The sequence below is a fragment of the Pinus tabuliformis genome, chromosome 5_1 (assembly GCF_031772625.1).
Source record: "Pinus tabuliformis cultivar Carrire ecotype Pingquan chromosome 5_1, CPIR1, whole genome shotgun sequence".
Taxonomy (NCBI): Eukaryota; Viridiplantae; Streptophyta; class Pinopsida; order Pinales; family Pinaceae; genus Pinus; species Pinus tabuliformis.
This window is the reverse complement of record NC_142305.1, coordinates 6,599,751-6,617,124: the sequence shown is the minus strand read 5'-3', so window position 1 is coordinate 6,617,124 and position 17,374 is coordinate 6,599,751. Positions and strand designations below refer to the sequence as shown.

The 17,374-nt window shown below is 36.7% G+C and overlaps 1 protein-coding gene across 5 annotated transcripts in view; it reads right to left on the bottom strand.

Annotated features, from left to right (window-relative positions):
• LOC149163271 (uncharacterized) overlaps positions 1-7,874 on the bottom strand; it is a 139,749-nt gene extending 131,875 nt beyond the window's left edge. For 2 of the 5 annotated variants that reach the window (XM_089430698.1, XM_089430695.1), the window contains exons 1-2: positions 7,579-7,874; positions 7,291-7,404 (exon numbers count right to left, since the gene is read on the bottom strand). The gene's annotated coding sequence lies outside the window, so the exon portion shown is untranslated. Of the gene's footprint in view, positions 1-7,290; positions 7,447-7,578 lie in introns of all 5 variants that reach the window. The other 3 variants (XM_089430700.1, XM_089430697.1, XM_089430696.1) reach the window with 2 other exon arrangements.
• Positions 7,875-17,374: the final 9,500 nt, after the last annotated feature.

The following is a 17,374-nucleotide window of genomic DNA, read 5'->3' as shown; positions in this document are numbered from 1 at the left end:
AGGCTGCGAAAGGAAAGGCAAAGTGTATTGAATGTAATAAAACAACTCAGACCGCAGATAAGGGCCCTAAAAATGGGGAAAATCTCAAAAAAAAACACAAGAACAAGAAATGCAGCCACTCGAATGAAACCCCATAAAATAAAGGCCACGGGGACTCAAACAGAGCCCATATCCATTCAGGACAGCAAGGAACAGCATGCGGCTGTTACAGACGCAGCGGCCCAAACAGAAGATACACCAGTCTGTAATAAGGATGTCCAAACAGAGGCACTATCCTCTAGCGTCACGACTGACCAGACAAAAGGGACACAGACTGTAGGAACCAGATGTCACAATAAGAAGATCCAGGTAGATCTTCAGCCCAAAAGTGTTTCGACAGACAATGATCCTAGGATAGTGAAACTCCAAGAGGATCTAGCACAGGCTCAGCAGACGATAGGAAAACTCACAAAAGAGACCGTTCCTCTGGAGAAATACCAAAAGTTACAGCAGCAATTTAAGAACATCAATGCATCAGAGAGTGAGGCCTTTGATAAATGTCGGAAGGCAGAGGAAAAAGTTGAAAAGGTAACAAATAAGCTAAACTCAATCATAAGCCAAATGGATACCCTCTGTTCTCTATACACTGATATTCTAGCTTGTACGGCACCTGCCAAAAATTATGCTTTGTTTTTGTTAGAAAAGTATTTACAGTTAAAAATTAAGGCTGTCAAGGCAAAGGTACCTATAGAGTTAAAAACTATTGATGATTTCATAAACTGCTGTAAACATTATGGAGTGAAAGTCCAGTGATTGCTATGTGAATTTTATTTGCATAATTTTGTGTTGGAGGAGGAAATGGAAAAGAATCCCAGTCCTTTTGTGGGTGATATCCAGTTTCAAGCATTCATTTCATTTGTTGTTAACCAGTTAAAATGGCTCAAGGCCCATAACACCTTTCAGAGACAAGAAAACGGGTTAGACCTTTGGGTAAGGGGTGAACTGGAAAACCCATTACAGCTGTGGGATAAGCATAGAAGCTTAATGAGAAAGAAGGGTGTGATCCAGACATTGGGACCCATTCATAAAGCAGTTGTCCAGCAAGGGGTAGAATACTTCCTATCCATCAAAGACCCTGCCATAGCAGCAGCTAAACTCCGATGGAAGACTTCCAATCGAAATATCCAGGACAGAGAACCCTTCAATTATAAAAATTTTAAATTAGCTGTCGATCGCCTGGTTACCTATAGTAACCTCATCTTGAGAGAAGGTCCACTTTGGCTAGGTTGTAGATTTCGAAGCCCCATTATCTGGTATCCTGTAGCAGGATATAAGGCTATATACGAATTGCCTGAGGGGCAGACAGGAGCCATTTTTGAAGTTTTAGCTGCAAATCATGGTTTTAGACCACTTCATGAAAATCCCTCCAACCTATTCCCTAACTGCCTTGCATGTAAATTACATGGTTTTCATGAAGACATGAAAAAGGGTAAGCAGGGGGGTGTGTTGAGATATAAGGCTATATACGAATTGCCTGAGGGGCAGACAGGAGCCATTTTTGAAGTTTTAACTGCAAATCATGGTTTTAGACCACTTCATGAAAATCCCTCCAACCTATTCCCTAACTGCCTTGCATGTAAATTACATGGTTTTCATGAAGACATGAAAAAGGGTAAGCAGGGGGGTGTGTTGAGCGATGGAAAAGGTATGCATTTGCCATTTATTTCTTTATCTTTTCCTTTGGATCATAACTCCTTTACATTCTAAAATGGTAATATGTTAAAGAATTATGATAGAATTAAGGAGATTTGTGATTAATACAAAATAACTAATTATTGTCTTTTTCTATACAGAAAGTGAAGGGAATAGAAAATCACTATTCGGAAGGTAAAGACAAAAGCAAGGCAACTGTTGTTCCTCCGTTAGGAAACCGTGTCTAGACAAGAAGAACGAGACTGGAGCGCGCAGCTCGGGAAAAGACGGAGAAAACAGAGTGGTTGCGCAAGAGGACAAGAAGACAACTGAAGATGGAAGATTAAGCGAAGCCCTCAAGATCTTTTGATCCTGAGGGATCGCTACTTTAAAAGTTATCTATAACCTTGATGTATCCGCCTGCCCATTATAAATGGGGCAACGATTGTAAGACAAAAGGAGGATTGATTTTTCAAAATTACTGTTGTAATTTCAACTTTGATCATCGACTCTCTTTGAGGAGCGATAGTTGTAACTCTGCCATATATGATTAATATATAATTCGGTTGCTGTTCTATTATCTGATCCTGGAGTAAACGCAGCAGTGCTTCCCTGGTGGATACACTTGCTTCTTGTATCACTATTTTACAATTACAGTGGTGTGTGGTTTGATTTCCTTTGCATTTCCTTAATTCGCTTTATTCGGTAATCTTTTGTTTCTGAACATCTCGCTAAATTACTCTGTTACATCAAGATTGTAATTAGACTGCGTTGATAACACGATTGTTATTCATAACTCAATGTCGTGTTGTTCCTTTTGAAACAATACTGCGCTGTCTAGTCTAGATTCTGTTGTTCACTCACAACTGCAATTGTTGTTCAATTATAATCACGATTGTCGTTCCTTTATACCTGCGATTAATGTTCACTCTGCCAGAATAAGATTACTGATTCTATTACTTTATAGTCGCTGTGTGTTTACACTTAATGAGATTTGTTGTTCCTTTATTATCTGAAGATTGTTGTTCAGTTCATTTCAGTTAAAGATTGTTGTTCGGTTCATTTCGGTAAAGAGTGTTGTTTGATTCATTTATGTAGATTAAGCTTTGTTGTTCAATCTTTTCAACAGACTTAGTTGTTGTTCCTTTTCTACAAGGATTTGCTTTCACCTTTTAATTGATAGTGCAGCAAGTGTGTTTTAGTAAGCATTTCCAATCGAATTGTTATTATTTGCTTTAGTGTGGATTGAAAGATCTACAACTGTAAAGAACATTGACTATCGTTGTCTAAGTTCTCAGATTGGAGGTCCTATTTATGATTGATTTCATTTATATCAGTTGACAGAGGAAAGAGTTATCACCACTGCATCCTTGACTAATAAATTGCTATAGTTTTCTAAATGAATGATTTAAGTTTCAGAGCATTAAGGTTTCTTTTAATTACAAGTAGATTCTATTTCCAGCATCCGTTTACTCTTGTATTTAACACTATATTGCAAACTAGAAAACATTACTCTTGAATCAAGTGACTGCCTCAGACTGAGTACACTCTTGAGATAAAAAATCGTACCTGGATTGATAATTAATGTAGGGTAAATAGGGGTTAAAAAGACACCTTTTATCACTCAACAACAATCTATATGTCTAGACTCTATATATGTCCATGTGATCGTGCATTGAATCTAGAGAGTGCTTTGGGTGCATTTCATATGGATATTAACATGATCCCATTTTTTGTGAAATAAAATATATACATCAAGTTTACAAAGTTGGACAAATGTATATTTTGAGCTCACAAAAATGGGTAAACATATCAAGAATTGAGACTCGAGACATTAAAGATTGCAGTGCATATTGTGACTCAAAGATATTAAAGATTGAGGTGCATATAAAATCTTGCTTTAAATGGATATGTCGTGTTTTACTCACCACATCCTTCTAGCATTTTTCAATGGAAACAATTTTAATATGGACTAAAGGAAACATCCCAAAGACGTGACATGGAAGTCAAGTGAAAGGACATGTTTATGTCTATGTGACCATGCATTGAATCTAAGAGAGCTCATTGCATTTCATATAGACATTAGCACAATCCCATTTAAATCAAAATATAATATCCACCTCAAGATTACAAATTTGGACAATGTATATCTCGAGCTCATAGAAATCGGCAAACTTATCAAATATTGAGACTCAAGTTATTAAACATTGAGGTTCATATCAAATCTTCCTTGAAATGGATATGCATTATTTTACTCACCACGCCCTTCCAATAATGTTTCTAGAAATGAGAAATGAGGAACACAATCAGAAGTTTTTTGCATATAAGAAACATAAATATTGTATATAAAAAAAAATGTTCATATCTAGAAGTGTATATACAAAAGTACAAACAGAGGAGGTTGGAAGATTGTATATTCTAAGTATGAGTAGGTTAATTGGTGAACAAATTTAGCCTATTTTTCATTGAAATTTGTCCCCAAATCTAATAGGAATTGTGCTAGAATTTATAGTTCCCCTTGACTGGTGGGAAATTTGACCATGAAACTTTGCTCATAAAGGTTTTGGCCCATTTTAAAACAAACCAAATTGTTGGAATTTTGAAAAAAAAAAAGAGTAGATCAAGGTGAAATTTTGCGTCACTAAAAAAAATGAACCCACCATTCTAGATAACACAATTCGAACATTTACATGTTGTAATCTAAAGACAAGGAGAGACAGAACTAGTTTGAAGAAAATAAATAGACAATTAAGGATAGAATTAGTTTCAACAAAATAAACAAATTTGGTCAAGTGAATTAACATAGTAACTTGTATATATATATATATATATATATATCCCAAAAAATAGGCCAACTTATCAAAATAAGAGAATTATGGTAATATATATTTTTCTAACAATAGATATATCTCAAATGCTCTGATCTTCTGACAAATTCTATGCAAAATGCAAATAAAAATAATATAAATCTAGATCACTAGGTTCATTTCCTAGAAACGTTGCTAAGCTTGAGCCAATTACAAAACCACTACTTTGGTCAATAGGCTCCATAATGTCAGTTTGTATAGAGACTCAAACGAGTCCCTCATTATTCTTTCAAGTACTCTACCAAAGATTCAACAACTAGCCCCTAACAAAAGAACAACATATGCATGCTAATGGGCATTAAGGACACGGATGCTGCATAGTTTTAAGTAACTAGCTAAGGTTGCAGATTTGAAATCACCCATGGCAAAAATTGAGAAGATATTTAGGGAATTAGAGTTATATTTCCCACTCCAAAGGGCGCATTGAATTACCCAATTCAAACTAGGGATACAGCCCACTGACTTACTAGGGAATCGGAGCACCAACCAAGCAGTGTGGAGCCAACAACTAAATCAAAATATGGACAAAGCATTCTAGGCAATTTCCCTTCATCAATCTCCTCAACTAACCGACTAAGCCACAAACTCACTACTTTCCTCTGTCAAACTCCTCAATTGACCACTTGAGATTCAATCTCCAAAACAAACTTGTTAATCTTCAGCAAAATGACCATTACAATCCTATGATTCAAAAATTGGAGGGAAAGCAAATAACCAGAACACCAGTGACTTATGGGGGAGTATGAAATCTTTATGGAAGCACATGGTTGAAATATTGACTCAAAATAGGCTTATAGTTTTGTTTTTTCATGTGCAAGGAAAAAAGTGCACAATAATCATCAACCAAGTGAAAAATGTTAACACTAGCAGGCAATCAAATCACCTTATTATAACAAAAACTATCCTCTTTAATGACCCATTGAGGAGGTAAGGGAGCAGACTTCCACTCCTACTGGATGCCATAGAAGGCCTCTCCAAGGATACCTCTTATGATCCAGTCATTCGAGTTGCAATCAACTAACCTAAAGCAATTTTACCTCTTACTATAGGAGGAAAAGGCAATTTCAGCCTAGATTATAGTTTCAACTCTTACTCCAAGAGGAAATGGTAGTTTCGGCCTAGATAGTATCCCCCCAACTAAGCCAATATCCCATAGCAGTCATTGTTGTGGCTACAATTAGAGGAGCCATGTGCTTACCAAAAACAGCTAGCCCATTGCATACATGTTGCAAATAATACTCATGGATATGGGTCATCAATTAATGACATACTCTACACAAATGATTTCAAAAATGATATCTCATATTTTGAATTGCAGAAACCTCTCAATACTATAATAAAAGAGTCCAGACAAAAGAGTCAAGGGAGATTTAACTAAAGAGCTCATAAGGCTCAATACTTGTTAAAATTTTGCAAATGGGGCAGTGAGCTAAGTGCGCTTGATTGTGGGAAAAACTCCACAGTTAAGCACACTCAAGCTAGAGGAGTTTTGGGATGGGTGCACTCCTAAGAAGTTTTGGTTACCAAGTGAAAATCCTAGATGTGACGATTGATATTAATGTAATTCATTTCACTAGTTTCAATTCCACATCTTCACCCTTGTGAGCATCATCTAATGCAATGAGTGTTAAGTGAAGTATTCAAAATCATGAAAAATTGATTACTTGCATTTTCTACACATTGGCATGTGTCATAAGTTAATCACTTAATCAACACAAATAATCCCAAAAAGCACATTACATTTGTGTTAGCATAATACTACTGGTTGCAGCTTTTCTTTTTAACGATTGTAAATCAGTAACTTTTTGGAGTAAGTAGGGCGAGACCTGGGATAAAACTGATTGGCTGCCACTATAACACCAAGGATATATCCAACAACCCCAAGCAAGATATACCAATAACTTATGACTTAGAAAGAATTGAGATGTCCCAAACAACACAAAGAAGCTCTATCCCAAGGGTCGCCTGCTCTTTAAGCCTTGTCACAATGGGTTAAAATGTCCATTTCAAGACTCAAAACCAGGTGTAGGAGACAACAAATCATTATTGACATTTAACCTCGTGACATAAAAGATAAAGAGGCTTAGGGTTATTTCTTTATGTTCTATAAATCATTATTGACATTTAACCTCGTGACATGCAAGATAAATAGGCTTAGGGTTATTTCTTTATGTTCTATTTTAAAAACGGACAAAACTGGTACTTTTTTTTTTAACGAGAAATGGGATACTGTTTGTCGAAAAATAGTTTCGTGGGCACTAGTAAAGGAAACGACCGTAGAAAACGATATTTTCACCCCGTTCGGCTGTTTTTTAAAAGCTCCTGTCCCATCTCTGATAACATAGCCTTCCACCGTATTTCAATGGAAGCAAATTTAACATGAATTGGAGGAAACAACCTAAGATACTGTGAAATGAAAGTGAAGTGAAAGGACCTGTTAAACATGGGATTTCAAACTCCCCTGCTCTTGTAAAATTATCATTGAGAAAACAATAGAATCGCTACTAATATTTGCGAAAGAAACATCATTTTCTGACGGAGAAAATTATTCACAGAGTATCCCATCCCCATAGCACTGAATCGCTACTAATATTTGCGAATGAAACTTTCTTTTCTGACGGAGAAAATTATTCACAGAGTATCCCATCCCCATAGCACTGAATCGCTACTAATATTTGCGAATGAAACATCCTTTTCTGACGGAGAAAATTATTCACAGAGTATCCCATCCCCATAGCACTGAAAAACTCACCAAATTCAGAGAAATGACAACGATAATGCTTCCCTGCTCAGAGGAAAAATTATCTCCGGATGTCAGACCCTGTAGTGGGGCGGCCCTCTTCTCTCAAAGCCGTTACTACGCCTTCTGTTACAAAATGTCCTCCAATTAGCAGCTAGTGCATTAAACCTTCAGGTGCAGCATACCCATTAAATACATTACTACATGGAGCTAAAATGAGGCCCTACCGTAGCTATCAAAGCCAATGAAGTTGAAAATGCATGGATAAGTATAAATAAATGAATTAACAAAGCTCGAGACCTGTCATATGTGCCCTTTACCCCATGCCATGAACGCCAATCACAGCTGTGAAAAGATTTTTGCAGCGGCCCAATTTCTCACAGTTATGTGAGCTCGGAATCTATAGTGTGAGAAGGCCTAGAGTGGAAATGGCTTCTCTATTATGATCCAAGAAAATGGCGTGTGGATACGCTAATTAAATGGAGGGTGGTAGAAGTGTCCCCAAATTTGGAAAAATGAAAACAGAACAGACCAAAGAAGAAACTTCACTACAGTCCACTTGTCGAGCATTGCAATCAGCGCTGCGTCCTGCGTTACATATGTTAGCCATAATGAAACTATCCACGTTTCAACATTTCACAACATCATTCACATAATTTTTTTAATTCTCTATTTTTTTAAATCAAAATAAAATGTTCACCATAATTTTACCATCTTATGAGATAATGTTGAGTGAAACAGGGATAATTCCTATTGAAGCAATTGCTATGGTGCAGCCCATAAGATATTTAAAAAGAATCGAGCAAATAAGAGTAGGTAAATAGCCTAATGTTATCTTCAGTGAAAGCATGAGTGAAAAAAGAAAACATGGATGAAACAAAACTACACATACATGCAAAAATGGAATATCTATCTCAATGCCTCTCCCACAAATAGCAAGGAGCTAAAGGATTTGGTTATGGAGAAGTTTCATAAAATAGTATGGGGAAAAGAGTTTGATAAAAAGAAGAAATATTACATTGAGGAATTCAACCCTACATGTGATCTACAACAAAAAGAGTTCATTCGAGCTAGCATTTCGTGGAGGGTAAAGGTTCTTTTTGGTCAATTAAGAACCAACTCACTTCAATTTCAGTGTGAAACAGGACGATGGAAAAGGCCTAAAGAAACTTGGGAAGAACTAGTGTATACATTTTGTACGTCTGGGACTGTGGAATCGAAAAAACATTTAATTTTGGAATGTGATGCATTCAAAGAATCGGGAAAAATTATGAGAGCATGTTAGCATCAGTTTCTATTGTCTTTTTAGCGAGGGGATTGAAAGCGAAAAACAAGGATCTAATGGTCTCATACACTATTTTTAGTCTCGTGGATGTTAAAATATCATTTCATTTCATATATTCTTATTATGACCGTGGTTTATTCAAACCCTTGTTCACATTGACGTATGACATCTCTTGTAAACTACTCTGGTCAATATTTTGCTATTTGATACGGTAACTATTCATGTGCTACTTCTGTCAACATGCTAGGTTTTGGACTTTTTGGATTAAATGTGTGGAAAAAGTCAAATTTTAATTTTTGTTATTTAAAATGAATTTTTAAATACATATATGAATGGCGCTGGTTGAGAAGTTTTTGGGCACTCTTTGGTTGAGAAGTTTTTGGGCACTCTTTGAGAAGTTTTTGGGCACTCTTTGAGAAGTCTTTGGAAGTTGCTTTTTAAGAAGTTTTGGGCACTCTTTGAGAAGTCTTTGGAAGTTGCTTTTTAAGAAGTTTTTGGATAACTAGTGAATAGTTTATAGTGATTCCAAATTTTTTTAATCTAATTTTAGACAAATTAAATACTTCCAAAACTTAGAATAAATAACTTATAGCAAACAAATTACATTATACTTTATATCCTGAAAAATTCATAATAAAAATAATATTAAAATGGAGAAAGAAACATCGTAATAAAAATAATATTAAAATGGAAGAGGAAACATAAGAAGACTCTTGAATATTGAGAATTTTCAAACTCATACTCCCACCCTATTTCCACTTTCAAAAGCTATCAGACTATTTGATGTTGACCCTTCAATGCAACACAAATCTAATGAACTCAACCCATTACAATTGTCAGATCGTTAGGTTTACTAATGTTAAATTTTATAATTCATATTTAGGCACACTTTAATAGTATATGGCTTAATGGTTTGTAGAAGAGTAATGAAAATCGCATTTTTAGAGATTTTCGTAGGAGAGTAATGAAAATCGCAATTTTATAGATTTAATTTCTAAGATAAATTTAGGTTGCTTTTAAATTACTTTTAAAATATTTTAATAAAATACCTCAATTATAAAATATTTTAATAAAATACCTCAATTATAAACAAATAGTTAAATAAATAAATAATTTTATATTTATATTTAAATTAATTTACATGGCTAGAAAGATTTATCTATATGGTTTAAAAAAAACAAAAACAAATAAAATATACCGCAATTTAGTTGAGCATACTATTTATTTCTTCATATAAATTAAATATAATTTTAACCATTTAAATATATAGGTGAGCATACTATTTATTTCTTCATATAAATTAAATATAATTTTAACCATTTAAATATATAGGTTATTTAAATGTTTAAAATTATATTTAATTTATATGAAGAAATAAATAGTATGCTCAACTAAATTGTGTTATATTTTATTTGTTTTTAGTTTTTTTTAACCATATTACTTAATTATTTAAATATAAATATAAATAATCTACTTTTCTTTTAAAATAACATTATTTTCTCATCTAAATGCTATACATGAGCTCAAAAACATTATTTTTCCTATTTTCTTTTAAGATGATAATCAAAATATAATATATAAATTAACTTTAAATCTACTATTCTACATAAGTAAATAGTGATTTTTGTTGCTCTCCTACACAGCAGTAAGCCAAATACTCATTAGAGCCCACCTAAATATGAATCATAAAACAGAACATATGGAAACCTAACGATCGCATGATTGTAATGGGTCTATTTCATTGGATTTGTGTTTCATTCAAGGGTCAAAATCAATATAAACTAAGAGCTTTTGAAAGTGCAAATAGGGTTTGACTATCCATTTGGAAATTCTCAATATTCAGGAGTCCTTTGATGCTTCCTCCTCCATTTCAAACCACAATTTCATGCCTTCGTGCATAGTCCTCTCATGCAATGTGGTTTCCTAGATTTCTCTATTTTGCAAGCATAATTTGATTTTGTGAGTGCACAAATTCATTTGTTAGTTAAGTCGTAAAGCATTCTCTTCTTGCATCTTATATTTGGCAATGCCAGCTAAATCACATTATAACCATTGATTTTGTGTGATTTTTTTACTGATCGTGTTCTTGCCCATTATCGTTGCATGTTCTGGTATTCTCAATTGTCCTTCTCATGCCTATCGTGTTGCCTGTTGGTGGCAACAACAAGGGATTCCATCAAGCCTCGAATTTGACATTCTTTAGATGGCAAATAAAAATTATGCAATAATCGTTTTAAAAAGAATAATTATTGAAACCGTAAATTTGTAGATTTGGCATGCAAGCATTTAAGTTGCCCTAAATTAAGGTTTAGAGATAGAGGAGGCCAATGGCCATTATGTCAAATCCAAGAATTTATTAATCAAAAAGTGTGCATCGAAAATTTTCGTATGGTAGTTGTGCACTTTACAATGTTGGTCTTTGAGCCCATTAACATTCAAATAAGAAAGAAATGCACAAAATATAGAAATTGAATCACACAACAAGAAATGCAAAGAATTTATGCGGTAAAACCTTGACAGTGTGTCAAGGAAACCTCCACGGGGCAAGGGATTAGAATTCTTATTACTCCAAGTCAAAAATGACTCTCCATTGTACATTTAGCCTCTCAAGCAATCACCATTTTAATATGAACAAATTCATTCTGTAACTTCCTATAGTTACAAAAATCACTAAACCATAAAACTAAATTTACACAGTTAACTACATTAATAACAATGATTGTTTTCATTCTTTAACAATCTCCACCATGCCAACAATTTTCCTAATCCCTTTCCCATGCCCATTCATCATTTTTTCTACAAGCCAAGAGAATCCAAACACCATCGCAGCGTCTCTACTAAAATTGGCTTCGTGATTATGTCTACACGATTATCCCGTGTATGGACCTTCTTGAGAGCTACTTTACCACCATCAATCACATGTCTTACAAAATGGTACCTTACATCAATGTGCTTAGTCTTGTTGTGATAAGTTGGATTTGTAGCCAAATGAATAACACTTTGACTGTCACATAATACATTCACTTTCTCCTGTGTCCTTCCAATCTCATCAAGTAGACCTTTCAACCAGATTGCCTCTTTACAGGCATCTGAAGCAGCTATATACTCTGCTTCAATAGTAGACAAAGCAATTGTTTCTTGAAGCTTTGACATCCAGCTAATTGCTCCACCTGCAAGAGTAAAGACATATCCTGTAGTAGATCTCCTCTTGTCCAAATCACTTGCATAATCAACATCCACATATCCGTAGATTGAACCTTCACTACCATTAAAGATGATATAATGGTCACATGTGCCTCTCAAATACTGAAGCACCCATTTCACTGCTCGTCAATGTTCTTCTCATGGATTTGTCATGAACCTGCTGACAACTCCAATTGCATGTGAAATGTCATATCTTGTAGATACCATTGCATACATTAAGTTTCCTACTCCATTTGCATATGGTATACGAGACATATGCTTCTTTTCTTCATTAGTTCTAGGACTCAAAACCAAACAAAGCTTAAAATGCGAAGCTAATGGAACATTAACAGGGTTCACATTGTCCATACCGAACTTTTCAAGTACTTTCTCCACATAATTCTATTGTAATAACCAAAGCTTTCCATTTTTTATGTCTTTGTGTACCTCCATGCCCAAGATATGTTTTTCCACTCCAAGATCCTTCATATCAAACGTCCTAGAAAGTTGAACCTTAAACTTGTTGATCTCTTCCATTCTTTTGCTCGCAATAAGAATATCGTCAACATACAAGACCAAGAAAATGAATATTGCATTGAAACTTTTAAAGTACACACAATGATCATACTCACTTCTAGTAAAGTTCTGGCTCACCGTGAAGGAGTCAAACTTCTTGTACTATTGCTCGGGAGATTGCCTCGAGCCATACAATGATTTCCTGAGCTTGCGAACTAATCTTCTGCTGAGACCTTGATCCATGAAGAAAAGTTGTTTTAACATCTAACTGTTCTAACTCAAGATCAAGTAATGCAGTTAGTGCTAACACAATTCAAATAGAAACAAGTTTTACAACTGGTGAAAAAATCTCATGAAAGTCAATACCTTCAACCTAAGAATACCCTTTTGCTACCAGCCTCACCTTATACCTTTCGATACTTCCATCAAAATTTCACTTCAATTTGAAGACCCATTGCATCCGACAACACTTCTCCCTTCAAGAAGTTCCACAAGATCCCAGGTTTTGCTCTTGGCTAAGGAATCCATTTCTTCATCCATAGTGCTTTTCCACTTTTCGTTATCTACATCATCCATTGCTTCTTGCTAACAAAACAGTTCCCAATCTTCAATAATTAATGCAATAAATGAAGTAGAACCTTCATACCTTTTGGGTGTTCTTCTCTCCCTTTTAAACCTCCTTAGAGTGACCGATTGTTGAACTAGTTCCTAAACTTCTATAGTCTCATTTGGATCTTCTTCACCTTTTTCTTCAGAAGTCTCTCCTTCCTTTTGACTTTCCGAAAAAGTTTTAGCCTCCAACCGAATTTGTTGATCGGCGATACTTGTTCCTGTTCAAATTTTACAGCATCTGGTTTTAAAAGAGAGGATTCATCAAATGTTACATCTCTACTAATGACTATTCTTCATGAAGAAGGATTCCACAACCTGTATCCTTTCACCGCATATTCATACCCAACAAAGACATAACATTTTTCTTTTTGGTCTAACTTTGAACATTAACTCTTTGGAATAAGAGCATACACATCACAACTAAAAATCCTTAAATGTGAATAATCAAAACACTGACATGACCAAACTTCTTTAGGAATTTTACAATTAATGGCAATTGAAGGTGACATGTTTACCAGATAACAAGCAGTAGATATTTCTTTTGCCCTTAACTCCTTCTACAGGTTAGTATTGTTGATCATGCTTTTGGCTCTCTCCATAAGACTCTAATTCATACGTTCAGCAACGCCATTTTTCTGAGTATAGACAACAATTTTATGTTTAACAATCCCTTCATCCTTGCAATATTGTTCAAATTGTAATGAAGTAAATTCACCGCCATTGTCATTCCTTAAATATTTAATTGATTTGCCTGTTTTCTTTTCCACCATAGCTTTAAATTGTTTAAAACCATTAAATACAACATCTTTTCTTTTCAACATATAGACCAAGACTTTCCTGGAGAAATCATCAATAAATGTTACGAAGTATAATGCACCTCCATAAGATACAGTAGGAGATGGTCCCCAAAGATCATAATGAATATAGTCCAAAATTTCTTTACTATTATGACTTCCAGCTTTAAATTTTTGTTTACATATTTTCCATATACACAATGTTTACAAAAATCCAACCTCAAGGATTTCAAATTAGGAAGCAATTTGTGATTCATCAGTACCTGAAGACCCTTCTCGCTCATGTGACCCAGCCGTTGATGCCATAGGCGAGTATCTTCTTCTGCCTTCTCAGATACATTCATTGCCTCACTGACTTGAGTACTTCCTTGGAGTCTGTAAAGGTTTTTGATCTTCTCTGCCTTCATAACAACCAAAGCGCCCTCTGAAACTTTCAACACTCCATTTTGACCTGTAAACTTGTAACCTTCTAAGTCCAATACTCCCAAATAAATCAAATTCTTTCTCAAATAAGGTACATGTCTAACATAAGTCAATGTTCTAACTGTATCGTCATACAGTTTAATTTTGACATTTCCCATCCCAATAGTCTGAAAAGATACATTTTTTTTTTTTAACATGATCGTCTACTCTTATATTATAAAAAACTGCATTAAGCAGGTGCTGTTACATAAGATGCAGAGAAAAGGAGAAAAGAAGTCCAAAATAGGATCGCAGCCCTTGACTTCTGAGAATTAAACTTAAAGAAAATATGTTGGAATAGAAAGCGGCTATATTGCCGGACAAAAAGGCCAGCTAGAAGGCAAACTTTGCTGGACATATGATTATTTACCAGAACTGATTAACCGAGTCTTCCACCTGGGGCTCCTTTTTGATGCTTGCCTTGGTAGATGCCTCTGCTTGCATACTCTGTGCGATAGTCTTTATGTGAGTGATGGCCTCCTCCAGGTGTTGGCATTTCTCCTTGAGGCTCTCTATCTCTGCTTTTTGCTTTTCTAGTTTTTTCCTCTTGGACCTGCTGTCTGCTTGGAAGTCTTCTTTGAGTTCATTGTGATGTTTAATGAACCGAGCGATCATGAAGCAGTGTTGTTTACAGAGAGTGCATGTATTGTTTCCAAGCACACGATCCAACGGGTTCTCTTGCTGTTCATGGCCCTCCTGAGCTTCTTTCTGCTTTCTGTTCTCTGAGGGCTCTGCCATTGCTAAGTAGGAAAGAGTTAGCAAACAAAGAGTCTGAGAATGGCACGATTTATACCTGAGAGCTGTGTAGGGAGCGAGCTCTTCGTGATTGCTTTGAGGACTGCCTCGCTTGATGCTGGGGAGCTGAGCCCGAGAGTGAGACAACAGTGGCTTGGGAGGATAAGCGCACTGTTTGCTTCTGCTGCTAAGAACGATCAGGCTCCTCTCTAATCGCACTGCTTTCCAAGGCTGTTTCTGATAAAGCAGGAGTGTTCTGTGACAGTCGGGAGAAGGGAGGTGGTTATAAAGGAATGGGGGAGGCCAGCCATGATGAGAGGTCGGATTATTTTTATTTAAAAGGACTGAGTGCATATCCTGCTCAAGATTCTTGATGCAGTCGATGAGGAAGGGGAGGGGACGTTTACCAGAATTCAAAGGGAGGAGAGCACGAGATAGAAGAGGATACTTTGTACTGGTCACGATGGAGCAAAGGAGGGAAAGCATAGTGAAAGAGGCGTAGTGAAGATCGAGGAAGGTATGACTGCTGAAGTGACTGATATGAGGACGGATTCTGAGGGTGCTGATCGGGTAGGCTGTCTGACAGCTTGATCTACTACGGGATTGCCTTTTCATATATCCTCTCATTCTCTCGAATTTGTCCTTGCTGTCTGCTGACAGCCTTGGTTGCTAAGGAGTCTGCTTCTGTATTGTTTTCTCTTAGAACGTGTAAGAAGGTTGAGTCTCCCATGTGCCTGAGATTGTCGTGAATCCTGGTCTTGATATTGTTAAGGCCTTCCTTAATGAACTTTTTGTATGTAACCAAGCGGCGATGATGATGGCCGAGTCCCCCAATATTATTGCGTTCCTAATTCCCAATCTAGACAGAATTGAGGTACCCAGAAGGAGGCTGTAGGCTTCAGCTGCATTATTGGAGGCATTCCCCAGTCCCCATTCATAACTAAGAATGGTTTTCCCATTGTGATCTTTCATGATGCCCCCTGCTCCGGCTTTCCCAGGGTTGTTCTTCGAAGCACCATCAAAGAGAAGAAAAGGGCGCTTCTGATTGAGGATCCACTGTTTTACCTCTTCCTTGGATCCTCTGAGTTTCCAATTAAACCGTTTCTTGTAGACTTTAGCCTGGGGGAGATGATTTTGGATGTGGTTGAGGCTGAATTTATTATACCAATCTCTCTCTTCTTGAGCCCAGCTTGTCTGATCTGGAAGAGCTATGTAGTTTGTGCTGATAGTTTCAGAAACGCTGGCGATTGTCTTTGCAAGGATGCTGGCCATGTTGGGCTGTTTGTTGTTGAATACATAGTTATTTCTGGCTAGCCAGAGATGCCAGCAAAGGGTGGCTGGGATGCATTTCCACACTCTGATTAGGTTGAGCTTGCCTTTCTTGGAGAAGGGGTAGCTTTTCCTCCAATTTTTCTGAAGGTTGGAGATCTGATCAAAACTTTCGCGGGTTTCCATGGGGCTTGTCACCTGCTTCCAGCAGCTCTGAGCTAAGGGGCAGAGTAAAAGGGTGTGTTGGATGGACTCCTCCTCTGCTCGACAGAAGCAGCATATCGAAGGACCCTGGATTCCTCTTTTCCTTAAGTTCTCAGCTGTAAGAATTTTCCCTTTAAGGAGTGTCCAATTGAAGTATTTCACTTTTGGGAGGCACTCTCACTTCCAGGCAGCTGTGTGGAGATTCCAATTTGCTGAAGGGGTTATGTTTTGCAAGGTTTTGTATCCTTCTTTCACCGTGAAATTCCCTCCACAGGAGTCCCAGATATATCTATCTTCAGTACCCATATTGGTTGGAGCAGAACCAGAGAGAGATTGCTTAAGATTGAGCCATAAATCTTTGAGGTCGAGGGGGGGTTGCAGATCCTTCCAGTCGAGCCATCTGTTTTGGTTCCAAATAGATATGTCAAACAAGGAGGTTAACTTTCGTTCTTCCATCCATTCTTGCAGGGGTCGGAGGCCTTGGAGGAGGTTTCTCGGTTTTGAACCCATAATACTGTCAGACCAAATCTTGGTGTCCTTTCCATTACCTGGGAGTTTGGAAGCATTTTCTCTAAAGTGAGGCAGAACTTTTTTTATAAGTCTCCACATCGGGGTGCAAGGCCTGTCTACAATTGGTTCAGTGAGAATGTTAGAATTCGGGCCTCTGAGGTATTTTATTTTTATGGCCTCCACCCACCACGATCCTTTGCCTGAGAGAATCTTCCAGATCAATTTGAGCCCCAGAGCCTGGTTGGAAATACTTGGAATTTTAATGGAGAGGCCTCCTTTTTCATAAGGAAGAGTTACCTGATCCCATTTAACAAGGCTGAATTTCTTGGACTCCTGTTTTCCTCCTTGCCAGAGAAAACTTCGCATGACGAGTTCCATATGTTTGTGAGTGCTGGCCGGTGCCATGATTACCGCATACTGGTATATTGGGAGGGCTGAGAGAACAGCCTTGATGAGAATTGTTCTGCCTGCTAAGTTGAGCCAAGAGACTCCCCAACTCTGAAGAAGACCTCTCATCTTTTCTATA